The sequence below is a fragment of the Balearica regulorum genome, chromosome 2 (genome assembly GCF_011004875.1).
Source record: "Balearica regulorum gibbericeps isolate bBalReg1 chromosome 2, bBalReg1.pri, whole genome shotgun sequence".
Classification (NCBI taxonomy): Eukaryota; Metazoa; Chordata; class Aves; order Gruiformes; family Gruidae; genus Balearica; species Balearica regulorum.
This window is the reverse complement of record NC_046185.1, coordinates 26353280-26370861: the sequence shown is the minus strand read 5'-3', so window position 1 is coordinate 26370861 and position 17582 is coordinate 26353280.

Here is a 17582-nt window from a genome sequence, read left to right as displayed (position 1 = left end):
CCTTCATAGCTTTTCCATTTTGTGTGGTCTTGCTTTATTTCATGTGTGCCATCTACCATCTCCTGTTGCCAATGGTTTGGATTCCAGTTCTAGGATTTTTCTTTTAGTTCACTGCTGCAGCAGACACCAAGCAGCAATGTTGGCTGCAACAGCACGTACACTCAAGTCATGATTCATTATTTTTGGTTCCTAAGAGTATACATGATCCTAATCAAATTCATCTGTAAGCAAGTCAAGTGTGTTTGATTAATGCTAATGAGGAAAATCTGTGGGCAGATAGGCATGTAATTTCTGCTTCATTTGAAAGACATAGTGAAAACCTGTATTGGTGCAAAGCCTATTTCTAAAATGCTAACTATACTTTGTCTTTCTGCATCTGTTATCTGTAAGTACTGACAGGTTAGGAGCAGGGTTTCTCCATTGCTGCTGCAATGCGATTATTCTTCCGGAGGCATATTTGTGCATAGTATTGCAACCAGATCACAGTTCATCCCTGAGGCAATGAAATATTTACAGGGATTCTTCCATGTATTTGAATTGCAGCAGGCAGAACAGTCCCACAGGTCCCACATTTTGAAAAATAATAAACATCTTGTCCCCACAGATTTCAGTTGCAGGAACCTAAACGACTTGCAGGATCGGGGCCGTGATCCCTCACCAGTTTGTACCTGGCTGCATTGAAAGCCACTGTTAGGAGTCACTAACAGAAATCATCAGCAGCAGAGGTTCTGCAAACCCCGGAGCTGTGCCACGGATGCTGGCGTGCCACTTGTCACTTACCTGTTAACACAGGTGGGCGTAAGACAACAAGCCCTGATACCAGATATGAAATACAGGTTTGCATAGTAACAACTCTTTTATGCAAACCTTTTGCTAGAAGCTACATTGCCCAAAGCCAGGTGCCAGCACCAGTGGGGCAATGTGTTATTCCTGCAGCAACATAACCTTCCTTTTCTGGAAGTGCACGGGTAACTCCACAGCCTGATTTACCGTAGCTCCACCGCCTGCACGGCAAGTCCGCTGGCTGCTATCTCACAGTATTTCAGTAATCCTGTTCATCATAAATAGCAGATAGTTGTCGCTGCAGGCTGCAGAACAGCTCACAACATGAGCAATGCTTTGATACTCCCGTGCTGCAGAGCAGTGACAGCAGCACAGGGCCAATGATGCTGCAGTGCCTGGGCTCAAACCCCAGAAGGAACCGTCCTTTCGCCCCGAGGAGACAAAACTGCTCAGCCTTCCGCCCTCTCAGTTTTGGGCAGGGGGTCTTCTGTGCTGAAGTTAGCAAGGAAGCATGCGGCATATAGGAGAAGGCAGCGAATATAATCACTTCTAGCATTGTGTCAGAGCCTGTATGTCACTGTGAGTACAGAAAAAGCAGTGACTGCATCAGTTCTCATGTCTAGCACTCATGCAAGGGACATAAGGGAGCAAAAATGTGTGCATGAGTTCTCGAAGTGCGATGCAAGGGGGAATTTGGGTGACTAGCACTAGCAAAACAAGCTACCAAACCCCACCTAGCCCAACAGTACACCTGAGAGGATATAGGCATATAGGATTTTGCCAAACAATGTTCTCAGGTGCTTAAAATTCTGCACTGTGCGTGTCCTTGAGTACCACTACTGTGGCCAAGATTATCATAACTCTTCTGCTGACATTCACAAACTGCTCACTGTCGTGACAGCCTGGTCCCTTAGGGATTCCCAGCACATATCTAAAGTATTCAGCAATATCCACTTAGCAAAAGACATTCAAATGAAAAACCACACCAAACAGCAGTCATTTCCATCCCAAAATAGCTAGAAGAAGAATTCCAACAAGTTTTTCATAGCAGCCTTGTGGATAGAGCAGTCATGCAGGAAATGGGACAGCAGTATTTACTCCTCTCTCTCCAGGTTCCCTGGGCTGCTGCTGCAACGTACCCCCAAGGAACAAATGCACAGCCCGGGGCTGAAGCGCAAGCCTGCCCCTCCAAACTGAATCTTTTCACCATTAGACTACATTCATGCTTTCATATATTAGACCATTTCCATGAATATTATCGGCCCAGTGTGTCAGTTTTGGCAAGAAGTTGCTCCCTATCACCTGCAATTCCTCTGTAAACTGGGAGCTCAGGCATGCTCCTGAGAAGAGGAAGCCCCAGAGCTGAATTCCTTCAGGATAAGGAGCTCCCTTATGGATGAACGGTGTAAGGATCTGACTTCTACACAAAAGATGGCCTTACCTTCTGTGCAGGCCTCTCTTTTCAAGACTAAAAGAGAGACAAAGATAACATAAACACCTCTCAGGTGCACACAGGGGCTAGGTGTGATTTTGAGGTTTGTTCTGTAAGGTCAGTCCCCCACATTCCCCCGACGCTGCACTGGAAGAGCTCATGCACTCGTTTCCGGATCCAGCCTTGTCCCTTCTTGATGCCCCTCCACAAGTGCTGGACATGCTGATGTGGTTGCACCCACCAAACTGTTCAGGCACCAAACGACGCTGGTGGGGGCCTCTGAATCCCAGCCCTAAACAGCACTTAACACAGACCGGTCCCGAGGAGCGTTAGCCCATGGGATGCAGAATTAGGGCACCCATCCCTGGGTCAGGTCGTACTGAATATGTGATCACTGGGGCCAGTTGTCTCGACGTTCGCTACACAGTGTCACCAACCTAAGGGCTTTTGGGAATTTGAATGCTGTGCCTGCCTTTCACCTACAGCGCTTCTCAGCGAGCTGAGGAAATACCTGAGGGGAAACTAAACATTTTTGTTTGGATGGTACCTCCTGGGGAGCAGATGCTTGGAGCCAACTAGCAGCAAGCTCACTTGTCCAACGAGTTTAATGTCTAAAACCATTTAAAAGCTGTGTGGATTCAAACCTACGTGTGTGAGTGTAGTCAAGACTGCACTGTGTTTACTACAGTTTAGGGCTTTGGGCATCAAAGACATCATCATCTAGTTGAACAGACTGCTCCAAGCTCCATTAGGTTTTACCATTCTCTGTGTAGCTTTTCTCTTTTGCCTGTTGACTTACTCTTATCACATCTACTTCCCCATCTATTAGCTTAAACCATATTGGTGGAAATACTGCAGAAAGTGATCATATGGGCAGCTCGACCAGCTGCAGTAAGGGAGGTGCAACCTGTGGTAGCATCCTGCATACCTGCTCTTGTACGGGGCAAGCCAAATCTCTTACTTGTGCGTTAAGAAAGTTTAGCATATTGCTTCAAAACCAGACCAAAAATCTTTGAGCTAAATATCAGCCTCTTTTCCCCATTTAGTGGAAGAGGAAAAAATCTTTTGTACTAGCAGAGTCTTAGCTGTTTCTGTGCCCCTGCTGCCCATAACAACATGGACAGAGGAACAGCTTCAACAGAGCAGATAGAGCCCGAGCACCTCTTGTGGGCCTCACGGTTTAAATTTTTTTTCTGCGCAGTATTTTGTAATGACTAACACTTGCCACAACTGTCTTAGTGTGTGTTTCTACACGTAAAGCGCTCAGCCCAACAAGAGTCCATCGCAACTTTCAGCTTTGCAAACCTCTCTTTTATATCAGCAATGATAGCAAACAGAAGGCAGAACCATCCTGATTAATTAATCCTCACACAGCACCTCCTAGCAACCAAAGGTTGTTTTGCTAACACTTCTAGCTGTGACTTGCAAGAGCATAACTTAACCACATGGGAATGCACTATCTCATTCTCATGAGCTCAGAAGTCTTTAAAAGAAACATTACCTACCTCAGTGCTTTCTCTGTGGCTGGACGGACAGCATGACCAACAGACAGGCTAGTCGCAGTAGGCTGGAAGAGAAGGTCCGATGCCAAAATATGTAGTTACAAGTAGCAACTCTTCCATTCTCCCGAAAGGCTGATGAAGCCACCCGGTCAGATCTTGGCTCCAAATGTGTCCAGTACAGCAAATTACGAGGAATTTCAGAGCGCAAAATTGATGCCTTTCTGGAAGGCACCTAAAACACTGAGTGCATGTCACTCACTGAGCTTGTACAGCAACAAGTGCTGATAAACAACCCAAGGCATCCCCATTCGGGATGCAGGGAAATTCAGAACTTTCACAAGTTTTTGACACCCTGACATATACTATCTGTACTGCAAGAGCAGTCTCCAGACCCCACGTCACAACAGCCCTGGAGCCTCCAGCACTGAAGCTTCCCAGACCTACTAGCAAATGAAACATGGCATCTCACCCTTAAAACCACTCTCAGCAATATTACATTAAATCTCCCCGCCTGACTCGGCATTGACAGGTTATTAAGGTGTTACTCCAGTATGTCAGTAACCATGTGTTTCTAAAATGCATCTTTTACTAGAAAATCTTAGCTAAGCAAAAATAGCAGAGACAGTCATCTCAGCCACCCAGAAGCGTGAGGAGAAAAGTAGCTGGCTCCAGCATTTACACTTGAGACAAACCAGGAAACTCTGCAATCAATGCAGTTGATTTACCTCCAGTAACTGTTTTACATTGAAATGCGTATCCACCTGCTGCACTTCACCAGCTAGGGGAGGTCTTTGCTGAAATTAATTAACATGAGGAGAAGACATTTATATGATAATTAATTAATGAATTATGTTACCAGGAAGTCTGAAGAGTGTCTTTATAACCAGTGGATCGCCAGGAAATAAGGATATAGGCAAAGGGAGACCATTTGGGATTCAGGCTCTTGCCTGGAATCACATACTGGAGCAAGAAGGTGCACTTGATGGACTGGGACAACCTTAAACAACTGCAGATTAATTCTGTTAACCCAGAGTGCACAGAGGGGCATCTCAGGAGTCTGCACCAACATTACCAGTGATTGTAAATGTATGTTTCTGTTCTAATGCTTGCAAATAATTATTTTTTTTTTATTCTAGAAATTAATTTTTTCAGTTCTGCATTTTAACATAATAAAATGCATTGTATAGTCACTGAACTCCTCTGGTATTGAAAGGGATGTCAACATGATCTGGGAAATGCTGGCACTTCTTCCTCCGGGTTTCACCGCGTTACCCACTTACAACATTGGGGATGGTTCCTCACCAGACTTTCCTCCTCCAAGCAGCACATCAAGTCAGCAATCACAATGCCATCTTCTCTGCACACCTCCTCTCACACACGTTTCTGACACCACAAATGTGCAACTCCCTTCCTAAAAAGGACAGAAAGACCCTTTACCAGTGATGGCCTGCCAAAACATCACTGAAAGTTGTTCCTCCTCAAGCCTGACCACTCACAGCAGCGTTAGGTGGGAATCTCATGGTGTCGGTGGAAAGATACTCAGGTGGGCTCCTGCAGGGCGCAGGGGGGGTGTCAGAAAGCAGCAGCAAATAAGCCACCGCAGCTGGGCTGGGCTCTCACCAGCAGCATCCCCACGCAGCCTCTCAGCCCGCAGCCACGGCTCCGGTGCACCAGGGCAGCACTCAGGAGCTGGGCTGGAGGACAGGAGACAGCTGCCTTCTCTCCGAGGCAGTGCAAAGATCAGAGCTTCTTATCAGCACAACTCACCGGCACAACTGTTTTTTGTTGCAAATCACGTAGCGAATTCTCTAAATCAGACGCGGTAAGAACAAAGGGCCGTATGTTTCCTGGCTTTGCAAATCATGTGGGGAGTCAGAGAAGGGGGGAGAAATAACGTTAAATATTGCCTGGTTGAAAGAAAGCCATTACGCTTGCACCCCACCGTGCCCAGGGGCTGGCAAGAGTCCCCATGCCCCGACCCCAACCCAGCTGCAGCCCCTCGCTGGCCAGGGCCATGAGCAGGAGCGGTGCTCCCATGGCCAGGGGAGGAGCCAGGGAGTGCCAAAGGAGCTCAGCACCCAGAGCAACTCATTTCCAGTCTAAGAGGAACACCTGCTCACTGTAACTTCTTGTCCTCCTTCCCACCTCCTGTTTTTTTTGGTTTCTGACCTATTTCTCTGTACGTGTCCCATGACCACAGTGCAGTAATGTGCTGTGCATCTTCTTCAGAGGCGCAGGCTACCGTTTGGAGAGAAAAGGGAGTCCTGCAGGGCTCGGTGGAAGCCTGTAGTGTCTCCAGACACAGCTCCTGGCAGGCATTTCAGGTGGAGCTGGCATGCCCTGGTACAGAGCATGGCAGCATCTCGTGTCCGGGAAAGGCAGAGCTACCTCTGCAGGGCCTTCCAGCCAGATCATCCATCTCAGCAGCCAAACCTCCCACTGAGTTCAAAACACAGCGGGGACTGTGGTCCAGAAGCCACCACCTTTCACAGAGGTGGGAAGCGTTGAAGCCAGGCTGTGCCTGCGGCCGAGCCACCCGCTGGGGTGTTCACGGGGCAGCAGGTCTCAGCGCTGTGGGTTGGAGCATCCCCTCTAATGATTCCCCCCTACCTCTCACAGGTCACACAGGAGAAAATCTGCCAAAAGGCCGTCTAAGGAGTAACTGGCTCCCACTTGCAGATTCCTTGCAGGGAGTCTCCAAGCCAGCTTCAGAGCCAGGTTCGGAAGGACTTTGTTTCATTCCAGCTGCCCTCAGCCACCCCAAAACAGGACCTGCTGCTGCCAACTGCTGGTAGCAGCCAGGGGCTGTATATTGGCTAATTAATTTTAACTTGTCATTAAACCTGTCTGTGCATCAGCTCCTTTGGCAGAGACTGTTTAAAAGCTGTACTCGTTCAAACACGAGCTCTCATCAGTCCCATCTCCAGGAGGCTCAGTGCGTTCTCCTGGGTCTGGGAAAGGCAAAGCAGCAAGTAGCTTTGGCTAATAATAAACAACCTCTGCAGGGGATTCCTGGTCACCTGAAGTTATCTGTCCAGCGTATTACAGAATGAAATGGAAGTGGCACCCATTTTGACAGACAATTATCAGGGATGCAAACAAATGTTTCCCTGCAATTTTACCAGACTTTCCCCCCGTTCTCAGACGGTACTTCCCTGGTCTGTAGGAATGCACTTCCGCTGTCACCACACTGGAATCAACCCAGCCAGGTTTGGCGTGGATGCTCTAACAGATATATCTTAGTGGGATTTATACTATTCACACAGTGAGCATCCAGAGCTGGAGTAGGAGCTGTCATACTTGAAGAGAGAAAATGAGCAAGACACAGTAGTTTCAGATGCTTCCTTAGCAGGTCAGCCCTCTGCATCTTACACTCTGTTCTGTCTGCAGCTAAGCACTCCTAAGGTACGATGGCTCACAGGCACCAGGGAAGAGCAGCTGGGAAGAGAGCATTCAGCCAGACTTGCTTGAACTGGCTCTGAGCATATTCATGATTCGGAAAAAAGCAAAGGGCCTAACTTGAAGCATTGTTCCTTTTCTACTCAATTCTTACTCAAGGATTTCAGGAGAAGCGTAGCCTGAAAGAAATTTTGTGTGTGGTCTCAAGATTTTATTGCCTAATTGTAATGCAGTAAGAATTAATTCTGTCCCATGGGACTCTGGCCCTCCCAAACGAAATGCCAAGATCCTGGATCTTGATATAATGATGCAAAGTGGCCAAATTTGGTAATGGATAGAGTTGGGACCTTCCATGGTCTTAACCACCACTGAAGACGTGTCTGAAGGTTATAATGGGTTGTGATGGAGCAACTTCTTTGAACTATTACCAGGCATTGTAATTTAGAGAACCCCTCAGGCTGCCTTAAGTTACTTACAAGATCCTACTGTCTTCTGATGGCCGTGGCTATGAAAACAATAGAGCGGTTCTATGCAGTCATTTCTGCTTTTCCCTCTCAGCTTGTAAGCAAGCCTTGGAGAAGGATGCCAGCATCAGCCAGATTTGGCGAGATACAGGTGCTCTGAAACTCAGCATTACAGCACTAAGCCTTTTGGTGCCTCTCCCGTGTTCAGAAACTACAGCCCCGAGTTAGGTGCACGGGGACACTCGGCAACGCCTGGGGAGAGCTGGGTACCTCAACTGGGGTCCACCGATGTCTACAGCATCAGGAGAAAGACGCAAGGGCATTCCTGGCCTTTTAATCACAGTGGCAAGTCTTTGGCAACAAAACACTGACCTGACATTACCTTCAGGGAGTTTATTGGTTTGGGTAGGTGTTTAGGTATTTCGCAGCTCAGCCTGCAGCTGCAGAGTGATTTTGGGTGCCTAAGGCAGCACCAGGGCAGCATTTGGTACCCAGATCCCTTTGCTGCCGTAACCCGTAGTACCTGCACTCAGTTCCTCAGGATGTCAGACACCCACAGTCGGGTGCCAGCTGCAGTTTTGATTTACAAACTGTGGTCTTTGACGTCAGTTACAAACCCGCATGGCTTGCCCTTCTCCACTGGAACGTATAATCCCATCGTAACTCACTTATGACAGAGCTGGTCACCGGACCGACGTGTACCTTACCGATTTCAACACAGGAAGGGAGAGATCGTGCCTTATTTCTGGCTGGAAGCAGCCACCAGCTCCACATAAGGTCTCCTTTGTAGCAAAGTCGCCTTCCTGGCCACGGGCACTCCCGATGCATGACACCGATCCTATGTCACCCTCACCTTTGAGGGCTCCCTCGGGCCACCAGCCTGTAACTCCGTGCTCCTGCTCCCTGACGACGGGCCCCGCAGCCTCCCGGCACCCCAGGTACAGGTTTTGGCACGGCGCAGCCCGGACCGACGGTCCTGTGAGGAGCTGCTGCCACCCTCAGGTCACCGTCGCACAAAGCCTCTTTCGGCCTTTGCTGAACGCTGTTTCTTAACACGAATGACGAAAAGCAAACTTAGCAAAGGCACCGGCCAGTATGATTTGTGCGCCTTACTGGCATGCTAGCATTGCTTGCCGTGGGTGAGTCAAGGCTTTTAATCTAAAACGCTCTATGGAGGAGCAGGAGCAGCAGCTCTGACACAGGTGGCACAGACGCAGGAGGACGGTCAGGGCCACAGTCCCATCACACGACCGAGTTCCAGGTCCAGGAATGAGACTGCAGAGCAGACCTGCAGCCAGGGAGCAGCACACGCTCCTCTCTGCTGCGTGATGCCCCAGCTCTCTGCCACCCAAAAACCTCCCAGCCTGGCACCCCTGGGCAACCGGCCAGGCAGCTGCACCAGGCTCGCAGGAACACGAAGCTCGAAACAAGCTGTGCCAGCCCTGGGAACGCGTTTGCTGGAACGGCAAAAGGGAAACTGGAAGCCAGAGCTAAAGAAGGAGGTGGCCTGAAGTCACCTTAATTCCCCCCTTCCAAACCCCCAGGTAAATCCCCAGCTGGATTTAGACGCTCACACCCTTACACCCCTCTTTCCCAGCAGTAACAGCGCATTTGCAGCTAGACCCACAGCCGTGGCCAAGGCTGGAAAAGAGTGCTGCATCAAGCAATCTTAATTGCTTTTTAATAAGTGTTTTGCTTGCATTTATACCACCACACACCACCTACATCGGCTTGCACCAGCTGAGGGGCATAGGTCTTGACACAGTTGAGATGAGATCGCAACGGGGAAAAACCTGCCAGTGCTGTGAGGCAGGGTGTTGCTCTGAAGGCAGGCGGTGTTCCTCCTCACTCCCAGGGCTGCTGCGCTGCGGGAGGAGGGATGAGCTCAGCGGAGCAAACTTCGCTTCTGCTAGCCCTTCGTAGCCGGGGGGGGTGGCTTTTAGTGCCTAGCCAGTTAAACAATAAGCAATTTGAAGGTGGGCAAAATTTTTGTTCTCATTGCTCTCCTGCTATACCTGTGATCTTTTCACCTCTGTCATACTTCTGTAGTTCTCCTAGAAAGAGGAAAAGAAATTAATTGTCTGGAAACCACTTTTATTTGCACATCAAAGTGCAGAACTAAATAAGCCATGTCCTGGGGGAAATTTTATGTCCTCTCGACACTGTACACTTAAGGCTACTGGTGGTGATAAAGATTTTTCTTGGAAGCTTCTTTCCAGAGGCTGCCTGCATGCTGAAGTAGAAAGCAAGCAGAAATACTTTTCCAAACAAGTTTTGCTCATAAGAGTGTCAGGGTCAGCAATATTTTCATCTCCCACATGTTCTTCCCTCCTAATATTTGTCTGTTGGATTCTGAGACCATCAGAGCTGCTAGGGAACAAAAGCTCCAGCAAGGTAATTTCTGGGCTATGTTTAGTTTTCAAATCAAAGTTGAGATTTCAGAACTTGCAACACTTCAGCAGTTTCTTAAAGACCTTTTCAGGCCATTAAAGCTTGCAGCATCTCTGGGAGGGGAGATACAGATTACGACTGCTTTTAGGTTATGCTTTTCTTTCTGGTACAGCTATGCAAAACAACACACAGAAAGACTCAACAACTACACAAAGAGTAGAGCCATTGCTAAAAGCAGTTTGAGGAAAGCTGGTGCTACAATTTCAAGTGGCTCTCAGGTTTAGAAAACCTCCCACTGTTCATCTGCATGCTGCAGGCTCCTTGGTTAACACTGGCTTCTGGGAGCTGCCAGCACACTTAGTAAAAGATCTCACAACCCTTTCCAGGCCACTCTTTTCATACTGGTGGTAGAAGTTTCCCTCCACAAAGCAGGATTCCTGAATTCTTTCATCATATCAGATTTTAAAATCTCATTGTTCCTGAGCAGATTCTATTGCTCTCTGTCCATCACAGATTTTTAGATCCCAAGGAGCTTTTGACCACAGCCAGTGACTATTAGTCAGGCACAGATCTTGCAGATCTGTACTTTCTCCATACTCCTAACACAGTCCGGGAGACCACTTACATTGGAAGGAGCCTTTGGAGGTCATCTAGTCCAACCCTCTACTCAGAGCAGGGCCAACTCCAACATTAGATCAAGTTGCTCAGGATTTTGTTCAGTTCATTTTTGAAAACTTCTAAGGATGGAGTTTCCACAGCCTTCTGGGAGGCCTCTTTCAGTATTAACCTCTTTTGCTGTGGGTTTGTTTTTTTTTCTTTTCTTTATATCCAGTCAGAATTTTTCCTTCTGCAGTTCATACCTGTCAGCTCTTATTCTTTTGCTGTGCACCTCTGACAAGAGTTCACATTCATCTTCTCTGTACTCAGCCCTATACAGTCAAGTGTTGCACACAATTTGGCTAATTTATCTTCACATCACTGCTATCAGATGAAGCGTTATTAATTGCACTTATGAGGTGGAGCATGAAGACTAAAGACAGCAACTAAAAGTCAAAGAAAGGAAAAGTCAAAGACATTCACTAATTTGGAATGCCCTGTTAAGATAAACGGTAGATTTCCATATATATAGGAAGCACAAATTCTGTTCACATCATCTGCAACTCAACTTATTCCCAGCTCACTGTCCGCCCTTTTAACTGGATGAAGCAAGGAAACAGAAAATGTGTTCATGCAAGACTACGTTGTGATGCATATGTACAAGGCCGTTAAACGTGCACAAAGCAACATTAATCCCAAAAGCCTGCAGTTTGCAAAATAGTATCTGTATGCTTTAAATGGTCATGCTGCAATGAAGGTTGCAAATATTTTCATCTGGATCATAGTTTCAAATTTCCAGTGATACATGACAAATAGCAAAGAGAATTCAATGACTCTAAAAGCTTATAGACATCAGCTGAGAGGAAACAATCGCTTTACCAGTGACTTCACGGACATTTGCCAGAAGAAGGAGGATGGTGAGACCTGGGAATCATGAAGTCCATTACAGGATCTGGAGGAGAGCATCTTCCCTCCTTTCACCAAACTTGACGGTTCTTTCTTTTTAGTACCAGTATCTGGTTCCAACCTTGATTTCTCGACCATCTCATCCCCCACCCATCCTGCTCGCTTAGCAGGACCTGGCCTTCTTTGGCTTCTCTACCTGACTCTATACCCCATCTTAGCCTTTGCCTGCCCAGTCTCAGCCCTCCCTCCTACCTGTTCATCTCCTTGCTCCCCTAGGTCCCCTTCACCTCCTTGTCTCTGTGCCAATCCTGATCTCACCGGTTCCCTTATCCCATCCCACCTTGGGTCTAGTTCTGCTGCTCCAACCTCGTTCTTTTTGTTCCTTGAGGTGGATGGGATGTTGGTAGGCTGATTTAGCACACAGATGAGACAGTTCCTTGCTGACAGCTGCTGCATTTGTGCCCTGCCCAGCAGAGAGCAACTGGAAGCAAGAATTACTGGAAGAATCCCTTGAAAGAACTTGGCTCGGCTTAGTCAGTCTGTGGGATGTGGTGTATTCAGGACCTGATCACAGGTAAAAGCTCTGAGGGAATGCAGCTTGCTCAAACTGGTAAAACCCAGCAGATCTGAGTCTCAGATAAGCCTGGTGCGGAAGAAATCAGGAGACATTTTAGCTGCTCAGAAAGAAGAAGTCTTTACCATACACATTCCTACTGCCTTTTTCTTGCAAATATTTATAAACTGGGGCAGATTCTAAGGGGAACAGTGAAAAAAACATGCTAATACAGAAGTCATGCCATTTCCTTCCGTCTCTTCCCACCTCTATTTTAAGTCCTAATCCACAATATGAAGGCAAGAAGGTATTTCAGCAGAAGGGTTTCCAGTTCTGGAATAAGGACAAAACAAACTGTTTTCTCCTACCCACAGTCTTAGGAACGGATTGGCCATTTTTGCTGAAGCTTTTGACCCAACCCAAGCATAAATCAGCCTGGCAGCAGCAAACTGTGTGGGGAAAATTTAGTCCAAACAGGAAAAGTTTCAAAGTAACAAGTGAATGAGAGAAGTGCTGTAAAGCAGGAGGTGCTGGCCAGCTTTAGTGCTAGGAAGTACTGCTAACCCCTTCTACATTTGTAGGACTGCGGTGGGCTGACGCTGGCTGGGCACCAGGTGCCCCCCAAAGCTGCTCTGTCACTGTCCATCCTCAGCTGGACAGGGGAGAGAAAATACAATGAGGGGCTCCTGGCTTGAGATAAGGGCAGGGAGAGATCACTCACCAATTACCATCACAAGCAAAACAGTCTCAACTTACAAAAAAAAATTAATCTAATTTATTACCAAGAAAAACAGTAATGACAAATAAAACCAAATCTTAAAACATGTCCCCCCGCCCCTCCCTTCCTCCCGGGCTCAATTTCACTCCCCATTTCTCTCCCTCCTCCCCTGCAGCGGCACAGGGGGACGGGGAATGGGGGTTGTGGTCAGTTCATCACACGGTGTCTCTGCCGCTCCTTCATCCTCAGGGGGAGGGCTCCTCACACTCTGCCTCTGCTCCAGCGTGGGATCCCTCCCATGGGAGACAGTCCTCCATGAACTTCTCCAGTGCGAGTCCTTCCCACGGGCTGCAGTTCTTCACAAACTGCTCCAGAGTGGGTCCCTTCCAAGGGGTGCAATCTTTTAGGATGAGACTGCTCCAGCATGGGTCCCCCACGGGGTCACAAGTCCTGTCAGCAAACCTGCTCTGGCGTGGGCTCCTCTCCACAGGTCCACAGGTCCTGCCAGGAGCTTGCTCCAGCGTGGGCTTCCCACGGGGTCACAGCCTCCTTCAGGTGCCTCCACCTGCTCCGGCGTGGGGTCCTCCACGGGCTGCAGGTGGATATCTACTCCACCATTGACCTCCATGGGCTGCAGGGGGACAGCCTGCCTCACCATGGTCTTCTTCATGGGTTGCAGGGGAATCTCTGCTTCAGTGCCTGGAGCCCCTCCTTCCCCTCCTTCTGCACTGACCTTGGTGTCTGTAAAGTTTCTCACATGTTCTCACTCTGGCTGCAAAAATCACCACTAGGTTTTTATTTCCTGCTTAACTGTGTTATCCCAGAGGTGATACCACCTTTGCTGATGGGGTTGGCCTTGGACAGCAGCGGGTCTGTCTTGGAGCCGGCTGGCATTGGCTCTATCGATCAGACATGGGGGAAGCTTCTAGCAGCTTCTCGCAGAAGCCACCCCTGTAGTCCCCCTGCTACCAAAACCTTGCCACGCAAACCCAAAACAAGTGCATATATCAAGTATGACATTAGCATGACCAACCCACAAAGGTTCATCTATTTAACTCAATGATGTGGGCATCTACTCCACATCCCTGATCTGCAAGGTTTTGGATAAACCTCAACTACTGCACAGAACTCTGTTGACTCGCTGAGGCTGTGGAGACCCATGTGTCCAAGCCAGCTGCAGGACAGGATGAAAATCCCATCAAAGGCAACACCTTTCAACTGGAGGGAGGAAATTTCAGGCTGCACTTCTATTGTGGAGCAAAATCCATCTCTCAGAAGGACCTTTGGAAAGTCAAAGGTCACGAGGGAGAGCTCTGTTATGTGACATAACTCTCTAGAAAACTAAAGCCTGGGCCAAGGCAGTCATAATCAAGAGAGGGAAAAGATCTTTGGCTAATTGACAGAGAATAGCCAAAAAGCTAGTTTGCAGGGGCACAGGCTTTTGTCACAGTGGCTGACATTTTGCCTGTTTGGAAGGAAATGAATTAGAGGACAATGAAGAGCATATGTCATCAAGTGGGTGTAAATCAGACTAAGCAAACAAAGGAGCACAGGGAGAACGCAGGCTGACATCAAGGCTGAGAGAGAAGAGGAGAAGAGGATGGAAGCAGCAACAGCTGCAGATACTTTCAGACAGGCATATTTCCTTCAAATGAGCTTAGATTTCCACACGTTGCTGAAAAGCCGGGTGAAAGGTAACAGCAACCAATGCACCTAACCAGGGAAGTTTCTAGCAGAATATCCACAAGTTGGTTGCAGTGTTCAGTATTACGTATCTGGGTCCTGACTCGTGGTGCTTGTGCAAACATGTATTGCCCTCGAGTGGAATGCTGCATCATACGTTGTAAGCCCTGTAAATACCTATGTCTATAAGAGCAGTCTTGCTTTTGTACTAAGTAATAGCACACAAGGCCTTGTTACAAACAGATTTCAATTCAGCTTTTCCTTCAGTTCTCTATAAAGCCAAAAGTGGGTTTCCTCATTGTTCTTTAGAGCCTTCCCAGATCTTCTAGCCACAAACACATCATTTATTTAAGCCACACATAAACAGGCATGATTTACATCAACTTTTCGTTCAATGGAAAGGACATGAAAGAACTACTTTCCTTCTGTGTGTTACTTGCCTGCAAAGACTGGAGTCTCTCTTTGCAAATTCCTGGTGGTAACCCCAAGCAATTGTCAAAGCTTGTTCCATATTTGGCATTTTAAGAAAATCCCATGAGTTTATTCCATTACAGAATCATTCAGTCATCATTTGGCACCTTTTTTGCACCAGATAACAAGTCAAAGAACTTCATGATCTCTGAAAAACGCAGACCCTTAACCAGACTTGATGTCAACCTCGTCAGAACGCAAGATGTATCTACTGCAATTGTTGTACAAACTTGTATGATACCCAAAGCTTGTTACACAGTTCCTTGTCTGAGAATAAGTGAATAGTGTTATAATTCAGATTGCTATTCTGCAAGCGAATAATGATACAGGGTCACCATCTCGATCGCAAAGAAACCTGAGCCAAGATGGATAAAAGCTGAATCAACAAAACCAGTCATATGAAACCAGTTAAAAAAAAAACCTTGCTGCAATATACAGAAATAAATAAAACACCACCCCTTCTGCTTTTTAAAATCAGGGTTGGCCTCAGTCAAGAACATGCAGTACGCTTGTCTCTTTGGCAGTATGCCCTACACCAGAAGTAGCAGAATTTCTCCAAAATCCCCTCCTCCCAGCTAAGAGCTGGCAAGGAACACAACACTGATTGCTGAATCTGAGGGCTGGTTGACAACCCTCCCTGCTCAGCGTGGTTCAGAGCCCTGCAGTAGCCGTTCTAAGATTAGCAAACTGTTCCCTAAGACCACGTGTCCTTGTGATCTCTTCTCCTGACACGGTGAGCGCTCCTCTCTGGGTCCGCTGGTACAAAGCAGCTCAAATCAGTGGTGTTCAATGGCATGCCCTACGACACACCTCGGCTCAGATGGAGCTCAACATCTCACATCTGTAATGGCAGTGGGACGTTGAGCTGGCACTGCGCTCGCCGCCTGCTGCCTCAGGTAGATCTCTGTGCTCTCTACATTTTTGCTGATTCTGTAGCACTAGTAAATGTCAAATAGTCACTGGCAATCTTTGCTTAGCATTTGTTGAAAAAAATGTGCCGCTTGCCATTGTGCTTACACCTGTGCTTTCTGCTGCTCTTCTTTGTCATGCTGCACCACAGAAGTCACCATCTGAGGCCTATTGCTAGGCAGAGCTGCGTTGTTCTTTGGGGTGGGTCCATAAGAACCACCACTTGGTGGGTGAACACTTTCATCCTTCAAGAACCAGAACAGCCAGCTGAGTACATTATTCAACACCTTAAGTTTCAAGCGTTGCACTAGCCTGTAGCCATGGCTTAACAGCGCCTGCCTCCCCCTTTCCGCAGAGCAAGTCTTGGGTCTAGGAGGCTAGGACTGATTGGTGGGACTATGCAGCATAAATTACATGGTGTTTTACAGTTGGCATCATTGGCAGTGAATCCAGAAGCCACATCTGAGACCATCTGCTAGGACCTGGTAATTGTCTTTCAGCACCAGCTACCTTCCCCATCCTCTAGGGTTTCACAATTGTTAAGAGAAGGAGCAACATGACCTTCTAGAGACTTGAAATCCGCAATATACCTTATCAATCAACAGTCAGAGTAGGGTAAATTCACCACAGGGACTTTTCCTAGTAGACATTTCTGGCCTGTGGATGAAGAAATTCAGATGTCCACATGCTGCACTGTCCTGGTTTTCAGCTGGGATAGAGTTAATTTTCACACGAAGCTGGAAGGACACAGCCAGGACAGGTGACTCAAACTAGCCAAAGGGGTATTCCATACCATATGATGTCATGCTCAGTATACAAGGGGGGAGCTGCTCGGGGACGGGCTGGGCATCTGGGCATTGGGTTCCAGGTGGTGAGCAAATTGCATTGTGTGTCACCCACTGTGTATATTCTGTTTTAAGTACTGTTGTTGTTATTTTCCTCTCCCTTTGCTGTCCCAATAAACTGTCCTTATCCCAACCCACAAGTTTTACCTTTTTCTTCCAATTCTCCTCCCCATCCCACTGCATGGGGGGGGGGTGTGTGGAGGAGTGGCCACGTGGTGCTTAGCTGCCAGCTGGGGCTAAACCATGATACACACTCTGTAGGAAAACACTGATTATTATACTATGATTATGTGAGCAGGACGGACTAGTCTTATGTTGCAGGCTATTGCAAACTACAGTGGGAGAATCACAGGTGGCATAATAAATTAGAGTTTGCATTCATACTTCCTATATTTTCCACAACCTATTTTTTCCAGTGAGAAAAGTAATTTTCCAGAATATATCAAATTTCAGAATCAGATTTTCAACCTGCCTCAGGTGTAATGCCATGTGCAGCCTGTTATTTAGGTAGTATTGTCTTACCCAACCAACCAAGAAGCACATGCACACTTCCATCATGCCCAGAAGTCCTGAAGGGTTAACGAGGGGCGTACATTTGGCTGGCCAGGTGGATGCTGGAGGAGCCTTCCACTGAGCATGACCATGCAGCTGCCACTGCCAGAGATGTGGGGCAGCTTGGCATGGCAGGGCACAGACAGGGAATCGTACTGAAGCTGTAACTGGCATTGCGTGTGTTTGTATGGGCCGCTTTGGGCTTCTTAACCTTGAAGCAACATTACTTGGTGTGATAGCCCATCTGCCAGAAATCCCTCCCAGAACAGTGATCTGAGCCTGGATCACCTTCACACATGCAGCAGTATGTGTCTGGGGCTGTCCTGGTTTTGGCTGAGACAGAGTTATCTTTCTAGTAGCTGGTATAGTGCTGTGGT